This window comes from Haliaeetus albicilla, chromosome 3 (genome assembly GCF_947461875.1).
Source record: "Haliaeetus albicilla chromosome 3, bHalAlb1.1, whole genome shotgun sequence".
In the NCBI taxonomy this organism is placed as follows: domain Eukaryota; kingdom Metazoa; phylum Chordata; class Aves; order Accipitriformes; family Accipitridae; genus Haliaeetus; species Haliaeetus albicilla.
In genome coordinates this window covers 71387037-71399792 of record NC_091485.1, presented here as the reverse complement: position 1 = coordinate 71399792, position 12756 = coordinate 71387037, and the positions used below count along the sequence as shown (strand labels likewise).

At 39.4% G+C, this 12756-nt stretch overlaps 1 protein-coding gene across 1 annotated transcript in view; it reads left to right on the top strand.

Annotated features, from left to right (window-relative positions):
- The window catches only part of FAM135B (family with sequence similarity 135 member B), a 210591-nt gene that overhangs the window by 152692 nt on the left and 45143 nt on the right, over positions 1-12756 (top strand). The gene's annotated exons all lie outside the window — the stretch shown is intronic.

Below are 12756 nucleotides of genomic sequence, written 5' to 3'. Positions count from 1 at the left end.
TCTCTGTGCATCTCTGTACATCACATGAGAGAGGCTTCTTTGGAAAGTGGTTCCTACTTTTCATTATCCTCTGGACAAATCTCTATTGTAAGAAGATAAATGGAAGAGTTAACTCTCCACTCTCATTTTTCCTTTTACTTTCCTTGGAAAAATCTTAGTCTGCTGTGATTAGGAAACCTTATTTCCTTCCCAAATGTTCTCCTTAGCTGCAAACTCTATTTTCTACCTATTTCTATTGACTAATCTTTGACTACAGGATTTTTTTTTCTTCTTTTCTTTTTTTTTTAAATGACAGCATGATTGTGGTGGGTTGACCTTGACTGGATGCCAGGTGCCCACCAAGCTGCTCTACCACTCCCCTCCTCAGCTAGACAGGGGGGAGAAAATAAGATGGAAAAACTCATGGGTCAAGATAAAGGCAGTTTAATAAAGCAAAACTTTTATTCTCTACTTCCCTTCAGCAGGTGATTTCCAGCCGCTTCCCAGGAAGTGGGGCTACAGTACACATAGCAGTTGCTCCGGAAGACAAGCATAGTAACGAATGCTCTCCCTCCTCCTCCTTTCTCTTAGCTTTTATTGCTGAGCAGACATCATACAGTATGGAATATCCCTTTGGTCAGTTTGGGTCAGCTGTCCTGGCTATGTCCCCTCCCAAGATCTTGCCCACCCCCAGCCTACTGGTGATGGGAAATGTTGGAGAGACAGCCTTGATGCTGTGCCAGCACTGCTCAGCAATAGCCAAAACACTGGTGTATTATCAACACCTTTCTAGCTACCAATACGGAGCACAGCACTACGAGGGCTGTTATGGGGAAAATTAACTCCATCTCTGCCAGACCCAACACAATAATTCTTATCCTAGCAGGTGACCTTTTAAATACCAAAATGAAAGCACTCTGTCATGAACTGGCTTTAGCACTCTGCTACCCTGCAAGTCATCAGAACGTCATACACCAAGCAATCATAAATATAATGCTACACATTCCACCTCCACATGGTCAGATGTGCATTTGCTTACCTTCAGAGACCTCTGTAAGTCATGAGATCTGTTCTTGATCTGAGCATTTTAATTTAATAGACTGTGATGGCCTTTTTGCATATGCTATCCATGATGTTTGATAATGAGCAAAGACTATTTCTCTTGGTTTCATGTAAAAAATAAAAATTCAGAGCTAGAAAAGAAACTGCTGTGGGGATAAACCTGACTCCAAATGAGGGCCTTGTGACTGACTGCTGGTTTATGTGTGAGTTCATATCGAGCCATAAGGGATTGAAGGAAGAGAAGTAATATTTCTTACAGTGCTGCAATGCTTTGCACTGGTCAAGTTTACTTCCCTTTACAAATTTGTAGATTCCATTCCAGGTTGTTTGAATGTGTTTGTTAAATGTAACTTCAGTTGGACTATAGACGTGTCCAGGTTTGGGGAATTTTGCAATCGCTTTCGTTGGGCATGAGAATAGATCCTACCCTTTTCATTAGGTGAAAACTGCAGACCTCTCTACTCACTTTATATGTATTTTTGGTTGGACCTTGCCCACTGCATGTCTAAATTAGTAACTGTTGAATACCTTAACTCAAGATATACCACACATTTTTTGTTTATAAGCTACTCTGATTTGATGCAACCGACTAAATCTAGGCTAGAACAATTAATATATCTTGTCTTCCAAGGCAGACAAAGCTTTACTGGGCAGCAGAACATGTGAAAATGAATTTTAAAGAGATGTTGGTTAGTTCCTTTTTATGTCGTAAAACGCTGTGAAACAGTTAATATTGGTTTATCCTGTTTTTTCTTTTGGTTTTGTTTTCATCTCTGCAAAGCTGAGTTTGGATCCTTCTAATTTCATGTACATTTCTGTGTTTTCTTTGATCTGAGAGGTCTCCATGCTTAAGCTCTTAAGATGCATCTCCAGGGCAAGTGTCTTCTGTCTGATGTCTTTTCTAGGGAACAGAATCCAATTATTCAGTTCTCTGTAATACTGCTAACAGTTGAGACTTTCCTTATTTGAGATTTGCCTATTGTGAGTAAACCAAAAAGAGCTTTTTTTCCCCCACAGTTGTAGCCAGATTGTTTTTCCAGAATACTTCCATTTAAGCGGAAGCTTGTAATGGGTAGGAACTCTAAATCATTCCTATTGCACCCTCTTCCTCAAGTCCAGGAGCTGCATGGCTTAAAACCTCAGCGAATTAGTGGTTCACTGGGTCTGAGGTACTTACTAACTCTGCAATTTATTCAGTTTCATAGGTTTGGCACAAATTCTACAAAGTCGTGAAGCAGACTGGCTTACAGAAGTAAACTTTGCCCTCACTAGTGTCATCACAGTCAGTAGATGTACTAGTAGCGTGGTGTATTTGGTTTATGTCACAAGTTTTTGGTAGCAGAGGGAGATGGGAGCAAGGGTGAGTTCTGTGAGAAGACACCAGAAGCTGCCCCTGTGTTAAACAGAGACAGCTCCAGATGGCTTCAAGATGGACCTACTGCTGGCCAAAGCTGAGCTCATCAGTGGTGTTGGTAGCATCTATGTGATAACATAGTTAAGAATGAGGAAAAAATGCTGTGCAGCAGCTGTGAGAAAGAAGAGTGAGAAAATGTGAGAGAAACAACCCTGCAGACCCCCAGGTCAGTGCAGAAGGAGGAGGGCAGGAGATGGTCCAGGCGCCAGAGCAGAGATTCCCCTGCAGCCCGTGGGGAAGACCATGGTGGGGCAGGCTGTCCCCCTGCAGCCCATGAAGAACCCCATGACAGAGCAGGTGGCTGTGCCCTTAAGGAAGGTGGTTTTAGATTTGTTCTTATTTCTCATTCTACTCTGTTTAATTGGTAATAAATTAAATTAATTTCCCCAAGTAGAATCTGTTTTGGCTGTGACGATAATTGGTAAGTGATCTCCCTGTCCTTACCTTGACCCATGAGCTTTTTGTTGTATTTTTGTCCCTCTGTCCTGTTGAGAAAAGGGAGTGATAGAGCAGCTTGGTGGGTACATGGCAGCCAGCCAAGGTCAACCTACCACACATGGTTCAGACAAGATTTGAACACATAGCTTCAGTAGAGTAGTGGCTGGATTTGCAGTAGTGCTAAGCCTTCAGAAAAACCAGAATTGTGCTGAAATCTGATGTTAATACTACTAAGTCATGTTTTCCAGACATCTCTTGAATACAAAGTAGAGGACTCATATCTTGACATAACTCTAGGTCATACATCCCATTTTACCTCGTTCTTCCTCATAAAACACGGGTGCATTAGAAAGCTAATTTTATTTTTAGGCCCATAGATTGACTGTGGAAGTTCTCATCTAGTTTATGTAGTTGATTTGCTTTTTCCTTGCTGACAACGCAAGTGACTACCTTAATTTCTAAAGAAAGTCCGTTATCAATCATCAGCTCCTCTTGCCAATTCCTGAGCTGATCTGTGTTTGGGCTGCGGAGGTGCTACCGCTTAATGATGGATCCTGAATGCTCCTCATTCTGCATTTCTGACTTCTCAGTGTGGAGACTAATTAAATGCCAGTGGCTTTGGACTGTACATGTGCATTTTCCCTAGCTCTCCCCAAGTGGCTTCTGAACACCGCTGACAGTTTCCTCATGTCCTGGCTTAGCAGAGTAGTTATAATAATTAATCCTATTTAAGTTTTGTTGTTTTTTTTTGTTTTTTTTTTTTTAAGTTTTCCTCTCTCCTCCCAGTCATCTACTCAGCAAACAGGGATCTTCCCTTTCTCCATTCCTTCTTCCCTCCCTCTCTATTATTTTCTTTCTAGCTATACTATACTTTGCCTTTCAAGCACAATTAAGACAACAAAGGTATTTCTTAATGAAATATTTTTTGTTGTCAGATTAATATGAAGGAAGAGGCTTTTGTGGTCAAAAAAACTAGTAGAGAACAACCTACAGAACAAGAAAACATGCTAGTACTTTCCCAAGCCCACTTCAGCCCATAACCTATACTCACAGGGAATATATATCACCGTAGATTAACAGTATGTTCAAAATAGGATCATATCTACCGCAGGCTTGGGAGACCTAGTGGGATGAAACAGACTCATGAGCTGTGTGTGACTGGCTTCCCTCAGGGGCATCTGAATTCCCCTTTGGGTCTGCTAAATTGCTTTTCCCTGTGAGGAAGTTCAAGGGGTTGTTTCGGATGTTACAAGGTCTGTATCTGAACCTCACACTGACTCATGCTTTCAGGTGATCTCAGCAGCCATAAGGGTCGACACTGAAAAATACAAATCCTACATCTACAATAAAATAGAAAGAAAATATTCCTTGAGGAATTGAAAATTGAATGGTCACTTACACTTCAGGAGTTTTATGCCTTACCCTGTACCATATACCTCTTCTGTACCCACTGTTGTCAGGCTGTTTTAATGTCTTTGAAATATTGTGCATTACGTGCCTGCTGTGTTATAATCAAGTTGCATCGGTGACATACTGGGGGTTATTAATAAACCATACTCACAATAATCTTATTTTCACCTGGATAGCAGTTGCACTGCAGAAAAATTGACTTCTAAGTAATCAGATTTATTAATCATATAACTTCCCATTAATAAGGCACTGGTGTTTGGTAAGAAGTGTTCTTCTTCCATCTAGCATTGACGTAGCTATCCCAAAAGACATAAAGTTTATGCCTGGCATAATACAAGAACTAGGAGTGTCATTCAAATAAAATTGCGTTGATGATAAGAGTTCTTTTCCACAGACAGTTTGCTAATATTTTCTTTTTTTCAGCAACATATGAAAACCTAGGCTGTTTCAGCCTAACACCAAAGCATTCTTCAAACCCACATTTTTATATCACATGGGAGTCATCTGTGTTTTATTCTTCCTTTCTTCTGTATAGTTATAGCTCTTTGGCCACAATACTTCACTTTTTCAGGTCTTGAAAAAGGAAGGTTCTGCATCAGAGAATAGCCCATGTAGGATCCATTATGGGGATTGTAGTATGCCCTGAAATCCCAGTTTAGCTGGGAGAAGAGAAATACATAGCTGCAAGCTTCATTCCTCTTCAGATATAGGAACCTTATTGTAGAGATTCCTGTTATCCTTTTTCATATTTATTGGCACCGCAGCCATCTTTCTAACTTAATTCCATTGTTCCTTTTTTTTCCTAGGGCTCCTGCTGTGTCCTGACCACAAAACAAAATTGTTTGAGAAAGAAGGGGGGCAGGGGGGAGGGAGAGAGGGGGAGAGAGGGGGAAAGGGGAAGGCTGAGGGACAGGGGTATGGGTGAGGGAAGGCAAGGCAAGGCACAGAATAAAACACGATGTTAGCTTTGCAAAAGCATTAAAACTTTGGAAAAGGCTAAAACTCTGCTGCTTCATTTTGAAGGAAGGGGAATGTGTATTTTTCTCTTTTTTTCTCTTTGAAACTATCAGACGTTCTCTATTTCCTGCTAGAAAAAAAGGCACCTGATGTTTAGAGGGCTGTGAAGTCACCAAGCTTTTTTATAATTTCTTTTTTTTCTTTTTCTTGACTATGTACCAAGGGAGATGTTTTACAAACAATGCCTGATTATTTACAAACCTGAGGCATAGTTAAGATTCTGATTTTACCTATTTAGAACTTGACTATGTAAGATAGCTGGTATATATTATTCAACATTTTAAAAAAGATCAAATCTTAAAAAACTCCAGTATTCAAAATAGCTTTTACTTATAATTGCCCCGTATAACTAATCAAGACTGCAAAAGTGTAGTTTACATCAGAATTTCATCTGGAATTGTTAATTTTACAAGGAAAAGGGTTTTTTTTTGGTCTTAGACTTCTCTGCTTTGGTGTGAGTGTGGTATGGAATGCATGCTTCATGTGTTAGCATGTGTGATTTTAAAGGAACAGGATTCTTTCAGTGTCCTGCTTATGCAAATGGTGATTAGTTGTGATTGGGACTTCAGCACAAGTCCAATGCATAATTATTCTGAAATAGTAAGAGAGCTGATATACTGTTCTTTATAAGGTGTAATGACAAGTACCTTTAATCAGTGTGTTCAGGGCACTATTTGTGATAATTACTGATGAAGTCTTTAATCTCCAGTTGCCTGAAGATAAATGGCTGATCTTTAGAAAGAACTAAATGATTTCCTAGCTCTAGCAGAAAACATGGTGACTAATAATGTGACAGTAACTGGTTTCTTTAATCATTGGCATATTTCTTTTCTGTGGCTCTTACTTTTTGATCTGGCATATGCAGGGTACAGCAAGGCAATGATCTGCATTATGATAGAGTTCAAAACTGAGATTAATTTGGGATTAGGCCTAAAACATGATGTTGAAAAGCTTTGCAATCTTTTCGTGTTCGATGAAAATATCATGAAATCATCTGGAGATTCTTGTGAAGCTTCAGACAGGACAATGACATAGCCTTCTTCTGGAGCAAATCCTCAGGAATTGCTCATACTGGACTAATAATCGGTTCCTTTTGAAAATCAATAGAATTTGCATAGGAAGTTCCACTTTTTTTATCTATTTTTTTGCTATTTTTCTGCAATGCTTATGTATTGGAAGGAATCAGATTCTTGCATTCTCTGTACAAATCTCCCTGTTTCTCTGCATACCACTGTGAAAAAGTCAATCACACCTAGACTAGTATTACTGAAAAGTAGTTTTTTATGGCTAATTCAGACCAGCTGTGCATGGTAAAAGGCAGACTGAGCATGGAGAATTTATTTCTCCTTCACAACTACTAATAGAGTTACATACTGAAGAACTTATTTGGCTCCCATCACCATAATTTCTCACTTTGGGCCTGAAATCCACTGATATGGTTTGTACAGTCATTCACTTGACCAGCATTCTTTCAGTTAGTTTTCTCTTTCTACAGATTTCAGCACTGATTTTTGAGGAAGTTTGTAGGAGGGGGCTTGGGACAGATGTTTCTTTCTTTCTTCCCTGAAATGGAGTGCACGAACATAAGGAACAGCCTTTCTACACTTCACTTTAGGAAGTGGACTTGGCTGCTCTCTACCTTTTGATAGAGTGCTCTATGATTCGGTTTTTCTTTCTTCTCAGTATTTTTTTCCCAGTGGTACTTTGTTGAAAAATTATCTTTATATGCCCTAAAGAACACTACAATAATTCCCACTGACTGATGATGAAAGAGTTCTTGAAAGGCGACCTAATCAACTCTCATAGCTTCCAAGCTGATGGCCTTTCCAACAGGAGCACAGATGCCAACAACAGCACAGTCAAGATCCATCATCTGGAAGCTAACCCTTTGCTATTGGCAGGTGTCCCAGACAGCAGCTCAGGGACTGGGGAATGAGAAAAGAGATTCCCTCTTTCCCAAACACTTTGTCTTGTTTTGTGGAAACAAATCTTCAAGTGACAGCAAGAGCCTGTACCTCTGTTCAAAGTCATCACGCCAGTCATAATGACCCAAGAATCAGTTTCACAGTTAATATGAATTGTAAGTTTTGGTGCAGTCTTGGGAGGAACACTTAGAAGTGCAGTGCCTGCAACATCAGCTTGTGCACAAATGATCGCCCCTCTTCCAATGATCTCACGAGTTCTCTGAGGAACACATTTCAGCAGTCTGACAAACAGAAAAAGATGAGCTAAGAGAATAGAGATGGGTCAGTGTGTTATGAGTCTCAGAAGTATTGCCAGACAGAGGTGAATAACATGGACAAAAGTCTAGTCAATATAGATAAAGCATTTTTTGAAACTTCATGGCAAGATAAGAATAATTTTAGAAGCTCTTCAGTACAAGAATAACTTCTCCTAAAGTTGATTTGACTTAATCACATGTTCAGAGTCCATACTGGAATGTTTTGATGAGTGGCAAAACCAAAAAAAATTGGGGGGGCAGAATTGGGTAATACTTCAAGGAAGCTCTTGGCATAACTGAGAAAGGTGTGTGGGTATTCAGGCAGTTAGACATGAGTATTTGGGTGAGAATCTGGGTCTATAGATTTATTTAGGGTAAGCTAGACACAGCCAGATGCATATGAGCTTACGCTACTTCATTGACTGGCACAAACCTTGAAAATCAAGCTTCCAGTCAGTCTGGTTTTACAATAGTATTTACCTCTGCTGTTCCCAGTTTCATAGTGTGGTATTTGAGTAGGGTCTGGTGCATTGATTCTGTCTGTGCACTCTGTCACTATATTATCCCAGGATAGTTGGATGTGTCATGAAGTGTGAAGGAGCTGCAGAATCATTCGTCTGTAGCCTCTGGTTTCTAGTAAGTCAGATAAGGCCAACAGCCTATTCCCATCCTTTTCCTCCTTGTCATGTTCATAGAATCATAGAATAGTTTAGGTTGGAAGGGACCTTTAAAGATCAGCTAGTCCAACCCCCCTGCAATGAGCAGGGACATCTGCAACTAGGTCAGGGTGCTCAGAGCCCCGTCCAAACTGACCTTGAATGTTTCCAGTGATGGGGCACCTACCACCTCTCTGAGCAGCCTGTTCCAGTGTTTCACCACCCTCATTGTAAAAACTTTCTTCCTTATATCTAGTCTAAATCTACCCTCTTTCAGTGTAAAGCCATTACCCCTCCCCTTGTTCTCTCACTACAAGCCCTATTAAAAAGTCTGTCCCCATGTTTCTTATAAGCCCCCTTTAAGTATTGAAAGGCTGCAGTAAGGTCTCCCAAGATGTTCCAGAGAAAGCCATAAAGTCAGCTGAAGGCACTATATGTCTGCCCTTTGATGACCCAAGCCAAAAGTAATTGTCATCTCACAGGTTTTTGTTAGGTCTTGAAGCAATCTGCAACATCTCTGTTGGAATTAGGTCTACCTGGCATTAGTAGACAAAATTGGCTGATGAGAAGCAAGGGAAAAAGCCTGAACAGTACAGAGTACCTCCAAAGCAGTGTTAAGTCATGTTCCTGGTGGTGGTAAAGCACTGTTTCTGCTCTATATATTGTGTTTCTTTTGTAAACAAATACAGTTTGACTCTCCAGAGCTGTCAGTCAGACTTTCTTTCTCCTCTATTGAACTTACTAGAAGTATTTTATTTAAAAAGATAAAATGATGGCCTGCAGAATAAATGGTAAGCTACTCATGGCTCATGAAATTTGACTGTCTTTGAGTGTAAATTACTTGAGGGCTGGTATATGTACTGTGCATAATACAGGACGTATCAACTGGGCTAGGAAAATGAACCTGTGAAAATGTAATACTTATGCAAATTTATACAGTTCCAGCTATTCAAAAGTTCCCCATTTTGTTACAGTAAATTATAGCAAATTAATATAATTGCCTTAAAGTAACATACCCAGGAAAGTTTTTGATTAGCCATTACTTCTGTTTCAGTGCTAAAATAGCAATTGTAGATTTCTGAAGTGATCAAAAGGTCTGTATATTGTTTTATAATTGGCTTTGCAATTTGATGTATGTTTGCATGCACGTCAAAGGGCTATAAATGATTCATTGCCTGGGAGTGTCATAATTGAAGACTTCAGGAATGCAGCATAATGACAGCATTAGACATTGAGCTGTTTCCTGGCAGCAAAAGGCAGAGAAACCACATTCCCCAACATCAGAAAAAAAGACCAGCTTTATAGCACCTAGGCCAAAGCTGAACAGTTCTTATGCAGAGTGATTGTCTGCAAGAAGGAAGGTGCCTGTAAGCAGAGCTGTAATGATTATTTTGGGGTGTGATTGGTTGAAATAAAGTAATACTCCAGAAAAAAACAGGTTTTGAAACACTGCTAAGAGAAAAGTCCAATGGATTTCATTTGGTCACTTTGAAAACTTGAATTATCTGAGTGATGGAACTCTCTGAGCCACAGAATTATCTTCAGCAAAATAACCGGGAAAGGAATGGAAGTTGATTTGTCTTACTTGGTTTTACAACAAACCTTGGAGTAGGATCTTGCAAGAGATCTTCTGTTGATTATTTTTCACAATACAATAATGGACAAAAATTCAGGTAACCTGAAAAATAGCGTATTTAGAACCAATAAAAAGATTATTTTTTTCTCCATCTTCATAGACCATAAGATAGCTGGTATAACACATTGCCAGAAGGTGCTTCTGTGAACTTCGTAGGATTTGCCACAATTCTGCAAAATGACAGCACTGACAATTCCTACAGTTCTTGTTCAGAAAGGATGGGAACTGTGAGGGCTGTGACATAAACCAATATTTGGGCAATTTGAGGAAGACTTTGCCCGAAAGCATGCAATTTCTGAAGTTGTCAGGGCTTAAGTTTGGATTTTCTTTTCTTTGTTTACCTCTGTCTCCTCAGTGAGTATTTGATACTTAACTATGATTGGTTGCAAAACACAAGACTCATTGGACTTCTGATCCAGTTTGACAAAGCCTATATAAATCAGCATATTTGCTCACATCTTTAGGAAAAATGAGTAGTCAATCATAAACCAAGTAAAAAGAGGGGGATATGTAAGAACATTTGCAAATAATAATAAAAAGTAATACTGCTATCAATAGAGACATGATTTCTTCCCACCTGCATATGACTCATAGGAACCTACTTGGTAACACTGTGGCTGTGTAACAGACTGAAAGAAACAATAAAATAAAAAATCTCCCTTAGTAACGAAATGTCAAACTGCTTAAAAAAATGAACCCATAAAGGCTGAAGTAATTTGTCACTGCCAAAAGACAACTAAATATTTCCTCTTTAGCCATTGTTTGACAGTGTTACTAATGTTTAAATTTACCAAGCTGAGGAAGAGATCAGAAATAGTGTTATGGTTGTTGTAATTTTTATCTCCATTTGTGAAGACAGAGCTAATTAACCGGCATGCAGCAGCTACTCTGATTATAGACACCTCCACACTGAATTCTGGGCAAAGCTCTCAAATACACAGATTTGGGTGGGCATGGTTGGTGCCATGTCCCTTCTCTCCTGTGACTGTGTGATCAAGAATTAAAATGACCCACTAGGAAGCTATTTTCATATAATACCTATTGTAAAAGTCATTTCAGAAGCCAAGCCAGTGGGAATGGAATGACAGGATTCAAAGTGATCTTGGCTACCTGCTGAAGAAGTCTGAAAAGCAAACAGTGTAATTCATAAACATCCAGTTCATAGGCAGGAATGACAACATATCACAAATCCCAAGAGGCTCATGTCCCTGCACACTTTCTATTAAAATAATTCACAAGCCTTCTCAGTTTCTTGATGTCACCATCCTATTTTGCAAGACAGTAGATATGTGTTCCCCACAGCTAATACCAGTGGGTCTTGATTAAAGCAAAGGCCTAGGCCGTTAGATTAATGGGGAATATAGACAAATGCTGTAATGTGCAGACATCCTGTTTCATGGTTTGTTTTTTTTTTGTTCCACTGTCTTTGAATTCCAGGTTCCCCAAGAAAAGGAAATATATCTTATTTTATACTGCATGATGCTTGATGGTCCTCAGATTTTGCTTGTGTCAGCATTAAACTTGTAAACGTCTTTTCTGCAAAATATGAATTGGAAATGAGGAAATTAATCACCTCATTTAAGTGGGGCTTGCTTTTTGATAGCCTTTTTAGTATCCTTTCTGCACTTTTGTACTGCCTGGTTCTTCATATATTCCTTTCTTTGGACAGGAGGATCCCTTTTTTTGCCTTTGAATCTTTCCTTCTGTACAAATGTCAAACACACTCATCTCAGTATCTGAGAAGCAAATTCTATTTCTACTTGTAAGTCTTAGAACAGTCATGAAAGAAGAGATACAGAAACAGAATACTATTTGGAGTAACCAGCAATCCATCTCCACACTTTCCTTATTGCACATCTTCTAAAGTGAGACTCCAGACTTATGTCTTCATCTAATTTCCCCTTCTCCTTCCCCATAGACCAGGATCCATGTCCACTTTGTCACCAAATTCCCCACTTGCTAGCTGTGGGCTCTTTTTGCCTCTGCTCAGCTTATAGGTAATGTTGATACATAGTCAATAGGCTGCACCAATGAACTCACCTTTCAATTCAAATACATTTTTCTATCTCAGGTTACTGATGTGTATAACTAGGGCGTGATTTGTGTATCACCAGCGTCTAAGTACCAGAACTTTCTCACTGGTATCTTTTACTCAACCTCTAGATTTGGAACATAGTCTTCAAAATAAACAATTTTTTCAGGCTGCAGTAACACTAAAAATCCATCCCTTATCTTATGACAAGTTGCTGCTCCAGTGTTTGAAGTAATTAACTCTTTCTCCATATATGGACATATTTGTAGCTGAGTATAATTTTATTTTAAGAGAGCAGCAGGATGCAAAGTGGTTGTGCTTTTTTGGCAGCTTCGTGTGCTGCTGTTGCAAGGTCTTCACACAACTCAAACACAGTTTTTTGGGAAATTTCACTAGGCTCAAGCTAAGTTTTCTTTGTCATGTTCTGCTGCATAAACAGAGTGAGATTGGTTGTTATAGGTAGATTTCTTTAATGAGACTGCTGAGTTGACCCTGTGCTTCGTGGCAAGGTATCAGTCAGGACACTCTTCCTCTGATTCCAGTGATAATACTCCACCTTAAAAATAGGACTTATCAAATGTTTGATCACTGTGATATTGAATTTTGAGGCAATTTCTGTGAACATTTTGGGAGAGCAAAAAAGGAACCAAATTTCAGAAAGCCCAAATGGAGTAGCAGTGGGACAATTACAGTGCAACTTGGGTTATTTCTCAAAAGGGAATGATGAGCAGAGGATGGATGCAGTGTCAGCCTACTTCTCGTCTCTGTTGTAGCCCATTGGTATGCTATTTTGCTAATGGGCAGGAGAGCCCAAATTCTGTGGTCAGAGATAGGAATGAGTGATGCGATCGCTGAGTTCAGTCCACCACCTTTGTGGGAAACTGTAAAATA